The following is a 13,736-nucleotide window of genomic DNA, read 5'->3' as shown; positions in this document are numbered from 1 at the left end:
GCTGAGTTCAGGTCTTACAGGGTGACTAAGGGACCCTGTGAGCCTGTGCTTGTAGCCAGTGCCCTACAGGAAAGGAACCCTGAGCTCAGAGAGGACATCTCGTCCACAGCGGCTCAGCATGTCTGCCTTCACTCCAGAGGGAGATGCTGTCTTTATGATGATGGGCAGGAGGCCTGTCTGCCCTTGACATGACAGGGGACGCTGTCTGCTCTATAGCATCCTTGAGGGGACAGTCCAGAGCAAAAGTAGCCACTGGTTCTGCTCACAGATATGCAGAAGTGCAAGACACCAATGAAGGATGGTGGCCCACGGCACCCTGGTACCCGTGTGTCAGCTCAGATGGCTGCTTCAAAGCACCACAGGTGGCACCACCTGACAGGAGTGCGTCTCTCACAGTTCAGGAGGCTGGACTCCAGATCAGGCTGTGGGCAGGGTCTGCTTCTCCTGAGGACTCTCCTCCTGGCTAGGCGGCATCTGCTCACGAAGGCCTCACAGAGGATTCCCCCTGTGCATGTCTGTGTCCCAGCATCCTCTCCTTATAAGAACACCGGGGCCTACACCAGTGACCTCATTTTAACTTAATCCCCTCTTTAAAGAGCCTGTCTCCAAATACAGACACATTCTTAGTTCCCAGCAGTCAGGACTTCAACAGATGAATTCCAGGGGACACAGTTCAGCCCGTGACAGTGCCTGCATTGCCAGAGCATCTCTAGCTGCACCCCATCCTCTCCTCTGCAGCCACACTGAGCCTCTTGCTCACGGATCACACTTCCACCTCGGGTTCGTCACTGCCAGGAGTGCTGTCCCAGCGCCTTCACAGCCCCATCACTTCCTTCTTGTACTCACTCCAAAGCCACCCTCTAGCGAGACCCTCTCTGACACCTTATCTAATACAGACTCCCTGCTATGGTAGAAGAAATAATGGTCCCTAATGGTCCCATAACTTAATCCCTGAAAGCCATAAATGTATTACCTGGAATGAAAAAAGGGACTCTGCAGCTGTGATTGACCTAAGACTCTTGAGTGGGAGAGATTATCCAGGATTACCCAGGTGGGCTTGACGTCCTCACAAGGGCCCTTGCAGAGGGAGTCGGGAAAGGAGATGGGATGACATATACAGGGAGGGGGTGGCAGAGAGAGACTGGAAGAGGCTGCTCTGCAGGCTTTGAAGGTGGAGGAAGAAATGTAGGTCCCTCTGGAAGGAGAGGCAGGAAGACAAATTCTTTCCCAGAAGTCCCAAAGAGAGCCTAGCCCCATGGATCCATTTGCAGCTTCTGACCTCCAGGACGGGTAGATAATGAGCTTGCATGGTTCAAAGCACTGCGCCGTGCCCGCTTTCTGCAGCGTGACAGGAAACCAATGCCCTGTTGGGTTTTCCCAGCACTCTGCCAGCTAACTCGGCGTGTGCTCCACTCCCTTGTCTTGGGTTTGGCCTGGCCACTACTAGAACAGAAGCTCCAAGAGGGCCAGGGCTTGTCCGCTTTGCTCTGCATTCCATCCCCAGCCCCATGACAGTGCTTAGCACGCGGTAGGTGCCCAGGAAGCATTTGTCAGGCAGGGATTTCATGCCATTGCCATGAACACAGGCCACGTGTCCCCTGCAGGGCTTGGCTCACCCATGCACGTGGGTGAATGGACACACCCCTCCTGCTGCAGGGCCTCTCTCAGCACCACACACAGCAAATGCTCCATCCACGTGAGCTGAGCTACAGTGGGGGTTTTTCTAACAGCACGGGGCCAAGGGGTGTCCCCCTGGACGTGACTAAAGGTTCATCTATGTGTACAGTCGGGAATTGTGGCCTCTCCTCAAGTGATGGTCCAGCCAGCTTTTCACCCCTGTGACAAAGAACCTGAGCCGATGGATGGAGAGGGGGGAGGCTTCTTGGGGCTCATGTTTTCAGTTCGTGGCCAGCTGGCTCCTTTGCTTTGGGGCCTTTGGTGAGACAGCATCGTGGACAGAAGGTGTGGCGGAATAAGGCTGCTCAGCACAGGGCGGCAGGGAAGCAGGGTGAGAGAGTGAAAGGGTCCAGGACAGGAAAACCCCTCCCAGGGCACATCCCAGAGGCTCACTTCCTCTAACGAGGCCCCACCCCACCACGTGCCTGCCACCTCCCAGTAAGGCCATCAGCTCCGAACCCAGCATGGGTCTGTCCACTGACAAGGTCAGAGCCCCCGTGACCCAACCTCTCCCAGAGCATCGCCACCCCGGGGACCACGCCCTCCACACATGAGGACATTCCGGATCCAATCCGTGGCCCCACTTCGATGGGGTCACTTTCACTGAGTTGAAAGCCCCACTTCCGGAGCTGAGGCCCAGGCCGCTGCCTGTCTTCCATCGTCAGATGGGGCGCCCCTCGGTGGTAAGAGCCCGAAGAGGGAGGCCCTGTGTGCAGTCCCCAGTACCAGAAAGGAGACAGGGTGTCAAAGGTTGGATGACCGTCCCCTTCACTCTGTCTGTCACTCTGTCATCTATTCACTTAACAAATCTTTATTGATTACCACTTTCTCCCAGGTAGGGCGCTATAATCCAGGACGCAAAGGTAAAAGATGATGCCTGTCTCCAGTGATTTTATAGCCAAGAAGATTCTCACCCCCATGAACTCGGGACTCAGAGACCAACTAGCATTGGACAAAAAACTCTGTCTGCTTTAAAGTGTGAATGAAGGACAGTTCTGCTAGCGACCAGTCAGAGCCACACGTCAACCTAAAGCTGCGCAGTGTGAGCTGCATCCTCTACAGGAAAGACTTCATAGCCACGACTGCAAACGTCAGGACGCTCCCAGCCTCACGCCACAGAGCTGCCCTTCACGCAGCAGGTGGCTGTTCACTTAGATGATCTCCAAGAAGCACTTTAGAAACGAAGGGAACTGTGCGTCCCCGGGCCTTTAGGCTTCATCTGTTTGCCTGAGCTTGACGGGACTCCTGGCTTCGTGGGACGCCTTTCCGTACGTGTTTAAGAACCCCAGCAGAATTCATTTGCCCTGTGCATAGATTGTCACATGACCGAGGTTATTTCATAGACTGGGGACAACAGCAGGTCTTGGGGAAGCCCTGCAGTGGGAAGATTGTAAGTGCCTGAGAGAGGCTGAGGCAGCTGGCGAAGGTGGGAGGAGTCAAATGGCAGCAAGAGGACAGAGAGAGAGGAGCACAAGGAAGGAGGGGTCACAAAGTGCTCAGGGAAATTTTGTCCTCCTCCTCCCCCTCCTCCCCTCCCCCTCCTCCTTCCTGCAGATAGAATAGAGGGGTGCTATTTTTTATTTTGTGTCTCACTAAGCTGCCCAGTCTGGCCTCTAATTTGTGATCCTCCTGCCTTGGTCTCTCAAGTTGCTGGGATTATAGGCATGCACCACCATGTCTGAACAAACTTCCCTCTTCTGCACTTTGCCCATCTGGAGAAATGTCTGCAGTGCACACTCACTGTGTCTACAGCTTTGTGGTTCAGGCATCTGACGGTGTTTGGTACCAAAGGCCATCTGTATTGGTTAGCTTTGCCCACAGAAATGCCACATAACAGACACCCACAAGTCTCAGCAGCACAAAACCTTGAACACAGTTTTCTCACCCTTCTGGACTGGATGGAAGTCGGCTGAGCTGGGCCTGCTCTGTGGGCAGTCAGCTCTACTCCCTGGAGCTCTCCTTGGAGCCAAGAAGCTCAGTTGTCTCATCTGTAACGGACAGATGATAACACCTGAGATCGTCAGTCACTGCTGCTGGGCAGAGCTCTGCTCCGACTCTTCCAACTCACACAGCTAATAAGTGACAGAGCCAGGATTTGAATCCAGATCCGCTGCTGCACTTCTTAACAGGAAGCAGCAGGGAGGTGATGTATTTTCTATACATTAACATCTCCAGCCACAGACTGCAGCAAGAGCAATGATGCAGGATTTGTGTATGGTAAGTGTGTAGGGCATAGCCATCTCTTTCCGTCTTCCTCTCTCTCTCTCTCATCCTCTGTCCACTTGAGCTTGGCTGCCAGGTTGTGAGGAAGCCCAAGTCACATAGAGAGGACCTCCATGAACAAAAGAGCCTTCAAACATCCCCACTTGCAAGCTGCAAGGCCTCTAGCTTATGCCCATGTGTGGAGGAGTGAGACGGGCTTGTCCCCTCTACACCGCGTCTGAATCCCCCACCCACAGACTCGGACAGATCGTAAGTGACGATCATTGTTTTGAGACATTAAATGCTGGAGTAATTTGTTTGACCTTGTTAAACACTTCCCAGGTACCTGGCACCCTGTGAATTATATGAGGATTGTGGTATGTACATGAGAAGGCTCACAAAAGTGTCATCTTTCTTCACAGTGCATGGTGAAGGCACATGTGTGCCCCAGCAGGAGGGCCATGGTCTACCAAGGCTGTCCAGCTCCCTCACTGGCTCTGCTTGGCCTCTCCTGGCAGCCTTTATCTGGCGGATAGGGTTCATCTAAATGGTTCTAAGAAGGCATTGTTCTTTTCTTTGTCATCCACATGCATTATCCCAAGTTCTGTGGGTCAGAAGTGTGATTCAGGCTTCCAGACTAAACTCGGGGTGTTGGCCGTGCTGCATCCCCTCTGTCGGCTCTGGTGAGATCAGTTTCCTCACCTTTCAGCTTCTAGAAGCCACCTGCCTGCCTTGGCTTGTAGCCTTGCCTCTGCGTCTTTCAAAGCTGGCAAAAGGAAGTTGCGTCTTCCCTTAATGTTCCCTTGCTCTCATCCTTGACCTCCCTTTCCCACTTTTCAGTACCCTAGGGATGATATGGAGCTCACCTGGATAATCTCCCCATTTCTAGGTCATCTGATTAGCAGTCAGCTCCATCTGCAACCTTGATTCTCCTTGCCATGTACGATAACATATCTGCAGATTCCAGGATGATAACAGGGACATCTTTGGTGGAGAGGACATTATTCTGCCTATGACACATTAGTAAAGTTCTGACACTATCCAGTATATGATTACTGTTTACTACTGAATTATTAGTTGATCATAACTGGGGTTGCATTTGAAGCCATGTCTATACTGAACCAGCAGGATATTCAAATGAAGCTCTGGGCTTCCCCAGGCAGCCTTGACCCATCCACAGCTCTCTACACCAGATAGCCATTCACAACTCAGGAGTTTTGTGTAACCCTATGGGTCACTTACCGATAACTTGTTCACCCCAGGGCCCCAAGGTCCCACCCCTAAGTGATGGGAGACAGAGCGCAGGTGGAAATCCTGGGTGTTTAAAGTCTCTGCATCTTTATTTCTTTTGCTTTGGTACATTTAGGTCAGTGCTTATTTATAGAGTTACAAGGAATATCCTCCTGAAATGTGACATGAGCAAAGCCGGCAGCTGTACTATTTGGCTTGAGGTCACGGTTTAAAAGATTCCCATGCTTATTGGATTTGCTTAAAATTAGTTTCATGAACTACACACATTTAAGCACACCTAATTCATGAAAACCGAAACCCAAATTCTCCAAAGTACAAAACTCTTAGTAGAAAATTTCACACCCAGAAACTTTGCTTTATGCACAACTCTCGAAGGATCCTCAGTCTTGGCCACCTGTCATGGCCATCTTGGGCCTGGCTGCTGCCTCAGGACCAGGTGCTGCCTCTTCACTTTGCTCCTTCCTCCAGGAGCGGAGTGAAGAGGCAGGTCTCTGCTCACCAAGAAGGAATCTGGCCCAAGCCAGGATGTGGAAAGACACTAGTCTTTCCCCTTTGATAAAGGTTTCTTAAGATGAAAGAGGGTTACTTTGAGATGACGTCTATGGTCATGATTCTTTAATAGGTTGAGAAATCAGTTTCATGACTTCGTGGAATGGGACAGGGTGGGACAGAAGGCATAGGCTAGGTGTCAGCACACTGCAGGTAGGAGGGTCGGTACGATCCAGAGGCCGAAAGTGCTCTGTGAGACTTTCATTGCTGAGCGAAGACAGGGAAGAGGTACTACTTCCCAGAGGACAGTCATCCAGGCAAAGCCCCCTGCCTCCCAGGTGGGTGTCATTGCTAAGCACTGCTAGTCCAGATTTCCATCATGGTGGCTTCCTGCTGCTGCTGTACAAATCGCCAAAGTAGTGGCTTAAAACAGCAGGTGCTTAAGCTCTTCCAGCTCTGGAAGGCAGAGGTCCAAAGTGAGTCTCCTTGAGCTCAAACCCAGGCAGGCTGCCCTCCTGTCTGGAGGCCGGGCAGCACCTGCTGGCTCGCCCAGCTTCTGGAGACCTGCAGTGCTGGCTTAAGGCCCCTTCCTCCATCTTTAAAGCACCGTCGCATCTTGGGACCTCTCCCTGGCCCATCTGCCTCCCTCTTGCACATCTGCAGACTACATCGAGCCCCTCAGACAACCTGTCTCTCCCCCTCCAGACCCTTAATTTAATGACATCTACAAGGTCCCTTTCGTCACTCGTGGTGAATTTTCACAGGTGCTGGCATTAGGACCCGGGCGTCTGTGGGAGTTTTTATTCTGCCTCCCTTCAAGCTGAGAATGCAATGGAAACAGACATGACCTACGCTGTGGGATTTTTTTTTTTTTTTTTATAGACATAACAACAAATATTTAGTCATGAGCTCATGAACAGCCAGCCTGTCTGTGGAGCACGGGGCTCCGTGGGCTTTCCCATGTGAGTGTGCGTGTGTATGTGCGCACGCACGCATGGCATGCTGGGATTGAACCAGGTGGGCTCTACCACAGTGACATCCCCAGCTCTTTTTTTTTTATTTTGAGACAGGGTCTTACTTAGTTGCACAGGCTGACCTCCAACATGCCATCCTCCTGTCTCAGCCTCCGGAGGGGCTGGGATCACAGGTGTGCATCACCATGGGCAACCCTCATTTTCTTTCAAAGCAGACAATTTAACATTTAAGAATTCATTTGATGAAATATGCAGGGTTAGGAAAAAACAGTTATATTAAAATGAAGTTATCAAGGGCTGCATTTGTAGCACAGTGGTAGAGAGCTTGCCTAGCATCTGTAAGGCCCTGTGTTCGATCCTCAGCACCACATAAAAATAAATATGTCCATCTACAACTAAGAAATTGTAGTTATCAAGATATTTAACACTTTACAGGAATATATGTGCCTCTTTATTAACATGTTAATTAACAAGATGTAGCAACAGGTCTGATAACTCCCATAACTTTAAATTACAGATGATATTTAAACATACATTAAGATTTTTGTGATATTTGAATGCAATGGAAAATCCCATTTCTCTGGTGACAGTTGCAGAGAGCTCTCTGTCTGTGTGACTGCACTTTAAAAAAAAAAAAAAAAAAAAAAAAAAACAACTTTCAGTTGTAGATGGACAACTTTTAGTTGTAGATCTTTACTTTTTTTTAATGTGGTGCTGAGAAGAACCCAGGGCCTCACACGTGCTCGGCTAGCGCTCCACCACTGAGCCACAACCCCGGACCGTGACTGTGCTCTTGACGATGAAGTGGCTGCGTTTCGGTCAGAGGGTGAAATCAGAACCAGTGTTCTTTCCCTACTGAGGTCACTGACCACCTGCTTTAGGGCTGGGGGGCCAGGGCAGAGAAGAGGGCACAGGCCGAGGCAGGGGCTAGGGACCTCCAAGGCAAGTGGTCTTTTTAAGTTGGGATTAAATGCACACGGTGCTGAGTGCGCCTTCTGACCAGTTTTCAGTTCTGTAGTGTTGAGCGCATTCGCACTGCTGCGCATCCAGCCCAGAACTCTTCCACCCCACAAGACCGAAACCGTCCACACTAATCGAAACGCCATTCCCTGCTCCCTGCAGTCTCTAGCGCCCACCATTCTGCTCTGTTTCTGTGACTCAGGCCGTTTCAGGCCCCTTGTGTGAGAGTGAGTGGTCGCATGTGCTGCCACAGGCCTTGCTGTGACCGGCTGACTTTACTCCAGCTCCTTCATGTTGTAGCACATGTCGGAATTTCCTTTCTTTGGAAAGCTGAGTGGTATTCCATTGTAGGTAGGTGCCATGTTTTGTTTATTCAGTCATCTGTCAAAGGACCTCGGGTCGACTCCACCATTTGGCTGTTGTGAACACGGGGCTTAGGAACAGGGAAGTGTCACGGCCACTTCAAGGTCCTGCTTTGGGGTGTGCATCTGGAAGAGACACTGGTGGTTAAGTCATTAATGCTATATCACAGTGAAGCTCAGCTTTACCAAGTTCAGACCAGGTGCAGGCCAGGGTAACAGTTGTTAAGATTTGTGCCTAAGAAAGGTAGACGTGTCACCTAAAGAGTGTCACAGAATCCACACCATGAAAGGGACCACAGGGTCCTTTCCGCACACCGATGAGAACAGCGAGGCCCTATAGGTGAAGTGACTCACCCAACCTCCCACTGTGCTTGAGAAGCTGACCCAGGAGCAGACCTGAGCAGGGAAGCCGCAGCACCCCGGACCAGCTCAGGAGATCAGCTGCCACCCGGAGTCTGTGGTGTTGGACCACAGAGATCGGAGCTGGCCCCTTGGGTTGGGAAGAGGAGGAGGCCGTGAAGAAACTATGCAGGATGGACATGCTGCTCCTGGTCTGATAGAAGCATAGGCCACTCGGCTCTGTCTCCCAGCAGGATTTCCATGGAGCCGGCTGCTGTTTTTCGTATTCCCAAGTGAGGCATCTGGCAAAGATGCCTTATTCTTCCGACAAGCTCTTCAAGGCTCTGTCCCGAAAGCAGTGGTCCCTGTTGGCACCAACTCCTGTGGGTGCACACCCACTTTGGATTTTTGGCAGTATTTGAAGTGGATATTTACAGAGACCCATGCTAACACAATGGCGCAGATCCTTTACTCTGTGCATCAAGTGCAAATACATGGTAATCCTCAGTGCATGAATTCTTTTCTCGTAAAATGGAAGATTAATTTGCTTATACCATTCTGTGAGCTGATTAAAAAGCTGGTTTTATACACATAGCTTGGCTGATGAACAAATTAGACATTGAGAAATCAGATGCAAATGAGTAGTTTACAGACACTTTTGAAATTATATAATCGTCTTCTCAGATTGTGTGAAAAGCAAGAAACTGATTTAGAATGGATCTATTGAGGCAGCTAAAAGGGGGTTTCTGTCATGTTTATTGATGTTATTTTTTCTCATTGCATTTGTCATATATTTTTGTAAGCATCTTCCAACTCAGTCATTGTTTGTCTTTTATAGAATCTGCTACAGTATCTTTGGGGCTTGCTAAATTTTAGAGTTTAATATGTTTGGTAAACTGTTCTTTTTAATGTTTGCATATGCCCTCTGAATAGAGTGTGTGCAAATTGACAGCAACCAAAAAGGATTGCTCGTATGTTTTCAATTTTCACTTTAAAATATAGATTCCAAATATAGGTTCCAAGTACAGATTTAGAGTGAATATTATTGAACTGCCACTAAATACTATACCTGGCACCTTTCCTCGTTTTCTCATTCAGCATTCTGAGACTACTGTTGACAGACGAACCACCCCCCAGGGCCAGGAGGTAGTGACTTGCTATGGTCACAGCTGGAGGTGACATGCCCAGAATGTAAACCAGCTTTCCCAGTGTGAGGACATGTACCTTTTCCCTGACCACAGTGTCTCCTCTAATCTTACAAACACAGGCGAATATTCCATTGGCATGATCCAGAGACATTTTTGGTGACATGGATGATGAGTCTGTTATATGCCTTGTTTCGATCTATGTGCACAGTCCCTGGGCAGTCCCTGTGGATGTAAGAGCTCCTCCAAGGCAATGCTTTTGACTGAGTCAGTGACCTGCCCAGCTCAACCTCCATGCTAGCGATAGAATCCCTGCCGTGCAGACTGTGCTGTGCAGGACAGGCACCAACCAGCATGTGCCCCGCTGGAGCACCCCGTACTCATCATACAGCAAGCACTCTGGCTGACTTTTTGCACACACAGAGCTCAAGGTCGATTGGTTCCGGACCCCAAGAATACCAGAACCACTGGCGCTCGGCCCCTCATATCAGATGGCGTCGTGTTTGGGTCTGGCCCGTGGGCGTTCTCCTGTATGCCTTACATCATCTCTAGATTACTTGTGATACTAACTCAAAGCAAATGCTCTGTAAATATTGTTTTGCTGTATAGTGTAGGCGACAATTGTGAGAGAAGTTCACATGAAGAGCACAGACACGACCATCATAGGTTGCCACTCAGTTCATGCGCAGAAGAACGGCGCTCAAGCAAGGAGGGCTGGACGAGGCTACATGGCCTTCATTCCTGCAGATGTACTGTCATGCGAAGCGTGCAGCAAATTCAAGTTTTGCTTTCTGGAATTTTTCTCGCCAGTTGAATCCCAGATGTAGAACTCACGAATATGGAGAGAGAACGTGTTTAGATATTTTCTAGCTCCATGAGAGTTCCTTCTCCTTCTCAGAGGACATCAACCACTTGGGTCATTTTTGCTATACCAGTAATTTAAGGAGACAGAGACCAGGGAAGACATGCACAGAGAGGTACTGGTGAGGCTTCTCTTTTGATTCCTCCAGCCAGTTCTATTTGACTCCCTGCCTACCTCCACCAGGGGCTCCTTGTGCCCTGCAGTCACCTGGCCAGGCCAAGCGCCTCTCCTCTGGGCCCTGTGCAGAATGCCCCAAGTCCAGCTAACAGGCGTGTGTGTGACCCTTGCAAGTCTCTGCGCTAGAGTCTGCTCATCTGGCCTACCCTCCAGCTCTGGAGCTACAGGAAGAAGTCTCTTAACTGTGGAGAAGGCAGCACAGGGAGCAGGTGACGAGTGTGAAGCTGCCACTATCCCCAGCAACTTCCACTCGCCTAAAGTAAAGGACTTCCTCTCCTGGGCCTCAGTTGTCCTCACTTAAAAAGTGTCAGCTGGACCAGAGGACTTGTAGGTGAGGCGGTGGTTGACAGTCTGAGGCATTTGCTTAGCCAGGGTGCAACTTACCCGTCCACATGCAAGCCCCCATCAGGAAGCATGACTCAGGAGTGGGGGTCTCAGAACAGGCATGACTAGCCCAGGACAGGCTTCTATGGGTCCTAATTCTTGCTATTCAGTTTTACTCTAAAGCTGAGAGTATAACTCTGCTAGGCAGCTTGCCTCGCATGCATGAGATTGCCTGTCTTTGATTCCCAGTGACACACAATCAAAAACACAAAACAGACAACCTCTTTAAAATGCTTTAAATCATAGCCCTGTTTGAGGAAGCCCACTATATGTCACGAAAACCAACTCCATTCCTGGAAGTTTCTTAGAAATGAACATAGTCCCTGTTTCTTTCCCTTAAAAGACATTTCTCTGGAACTGGGCACATGGTCCATGCCTGTAATCCCAGCAACTTGGGAGACTGAGGCAGGAGGATAGAAAGTTATAGAACAGCCTCAGCAATTGAGTGAGACCCTATCTCATAAAAGAAGGCACTGGAGATGTAACTTAATGGTCAAAACACCCCTGGCTTCAATTCCTAGTACAAAAAACAAAACAACAACAACAAAAAAAACACATTTCCCTGGGATCCAAAGGTCTCAACTATGCCATTTCCCCAAAGTGTGTCTACTGGTTATTGGAGGCCAAAAATCACACTCAGATTTGTAAGATCAAATGTCCTCACTAGTATGAGGCAAGTGTCCTAACCAGTTCTCTACCTTGTTCTTGACCTCTGGCAGGGATGCTGCCTGGCCAGGTCACCTGCCTTCCACATTGCCAGCAGCCTGGACCTCAGCAATCTCCACCAACTTCTCTCCCCCCAGGTGATGTTCAGCCAGCAGATCTTGCTTGTGGTGTCCGGCACAGGCAGAATGTGCACAGCTACCCCAGACGGTGCTTATTTATGGGCGGGGAAACAGGCATGTCGCCAGCCTCGAGTCCACCAAAGGTCAATGGAGGAGGCAGTACCGGGTCTTCTCCAGGGAACTTCTGAATCAGTGGCACACATCTATAGTCCCAGTGACTCTGGAAGATGAGGTGGGAGAGTTGCAAGTTCTAGACCACACTGGGCAACTTAGTGAGACCATATCTCAAAATAAAATAAAAAGGGCTGAGACGTAGCTACTAAATCTAACCACAGACAGAACTGTGCATGTACCAGCCCACCTGTTTCTAATTCTGGCTCTGGCATGATTGTCTGTATGACTTGGGGTGAATTCAATCTCTTTTTCACGTCATGATTTCCTCATCTGTAAAATGGAGCCACTGAAATCTCTATCTTCTACAACATTGTTTTTATGTTCCAGGAATTGACCCCACCCATAATCTAATCAATGACATTAGTAATTCTAATTTATGTGTATTCAAACATAATGTTTTAATGTGTGTTGTGGTTTGGATAGGAGGTGTCCCCCCAAAAGTGGGAATATTCAGAGGGGAAATGATTAGATTATGAAGGACATAACCTAATCAGTCCATTTTACTTTGAATGGACTGACTGCATGGTAACTATAGGCTGGTAGGGCGTGGCTGGAGAAGGTGAGCTGCTGGGTGTGTGGCCTGGTTGCATCTCCCCTGCCACCAGTTCCCCACCCTCTGGTTCCTGGCTGCCATGATGCGGGCCACTTCCCTCTGCCACACCTTTTCACCATGACGTCCAGCTTCACCTTGGGCCCAGAGCAATGGAGTTGGCTATCTGAGGACTGAGATCTCTGAAACCATGAGCCCCAAGTTAATTTTTCCTCCTCTAAGTTATTCCTGTTGGGTATTTTGGTCACAGGAATGAAAAAGCTAACTAAACAACGTCCTCTTGCACTGTCCCCAAATTCAAAGTAATCGATGTCAATGTAGGTTAAGTGCTTCCTCTGCAATCTTGTATTGTTTTTCAAGACATTCACATTCATAGACTGGGTTGGGGTTAGCCAAGTAATGGGTGCAGTCTACCAGTCAACAGATGTGCACAGAGCACATGGTTTGCATGAGATAGGACACCAAAGATTCTGGGTGTATGGTAAAAGAAATGGAAACACTTCCTTCTCAGAGCTGAGGACCGAGAGTAGGTCAGTACTTTTTCATCACTAATTAACTAACTTCAAAGGTGCTTTCCAGTGGACTGAGGTAACTCACACTTTACCCTGGCCTAGGTATCTGCAGCCCAGAAGTCTAGACCAGATTTCCCTTTTCCCATTTCCTTGGTTGAAGGATTCATTACTTTGTGGCACTTGAACTTCCCTTTGACCTTGACCTTCATAGGCATGATGAGTTGAAGCTCCAGAGACATGCTCCAGAACCAGAAATTAGTTCAATTTTGGCAGATGACAGGGGTTTTATTTCTATTGCTGGTTTGTTTGGAAGACAGAGAATACATGTTTGCAGAAGAATAGAATTGAAAAGCCTTGAATGAGAAAAAGATGGGTTTCTCACTTAGTATGAAGAGAAGGCAGAGAAGAAGAGGCCAGCAGTGGGTGGTCAGGCCAAAGTGACTGTTGGCCAAAATTCATTCGGCTTTTCCGTGTGCGATCCTTGAAGCAGTTGTTTATGTTCCCCAGATCAGCGGAATCGACGCGCCTCCGGTGTGTTGAATCTAGACATGGCACTTTCACTTTGGGTGGAAGGAGCAGCAACACAGGTACAGGTGTGTAGGCCAGGTGGGCACAGTGTTCCTAGTCTTGCATGCTTGCTGGAGCAGCCTCCGTGTGGGCTGTCTAGAACAATCTTTGTGACCACAGGGTTGCCCCTGGAATGTGCAGGGCTTGGAGGACAAGGTGTAGTCAGGGACATGACTACAGGCACACTCCCCCTTCCTCGAAGATGCCCTTCTGGAGATGGATTGGTTGGTCATGGTGATGGGAGGGGCGGGGACTGGTGGGAGGCAGCTGGGGTGGGTGATGCAATGCCAGCAACTTTGGGCAGCTGGCTCCTCTGGGCGCAGCCT

The sequence above is a fragment of the Sciurus vulgaris genome (assembly GCF_902686455.1).
Source record: "Sciurus vulgaris genome assembly, chromosome: 3".
In the NCBI taxonomy this organism is placed as follows: Eukaryota; Metazoa; Chordata; class Mammalia; order Rodentia; family Sciuridae; genus Sciurus; species Sciurus vulgaris.
Note: the sequence above shows the minus strand (reverse complement) of the source record.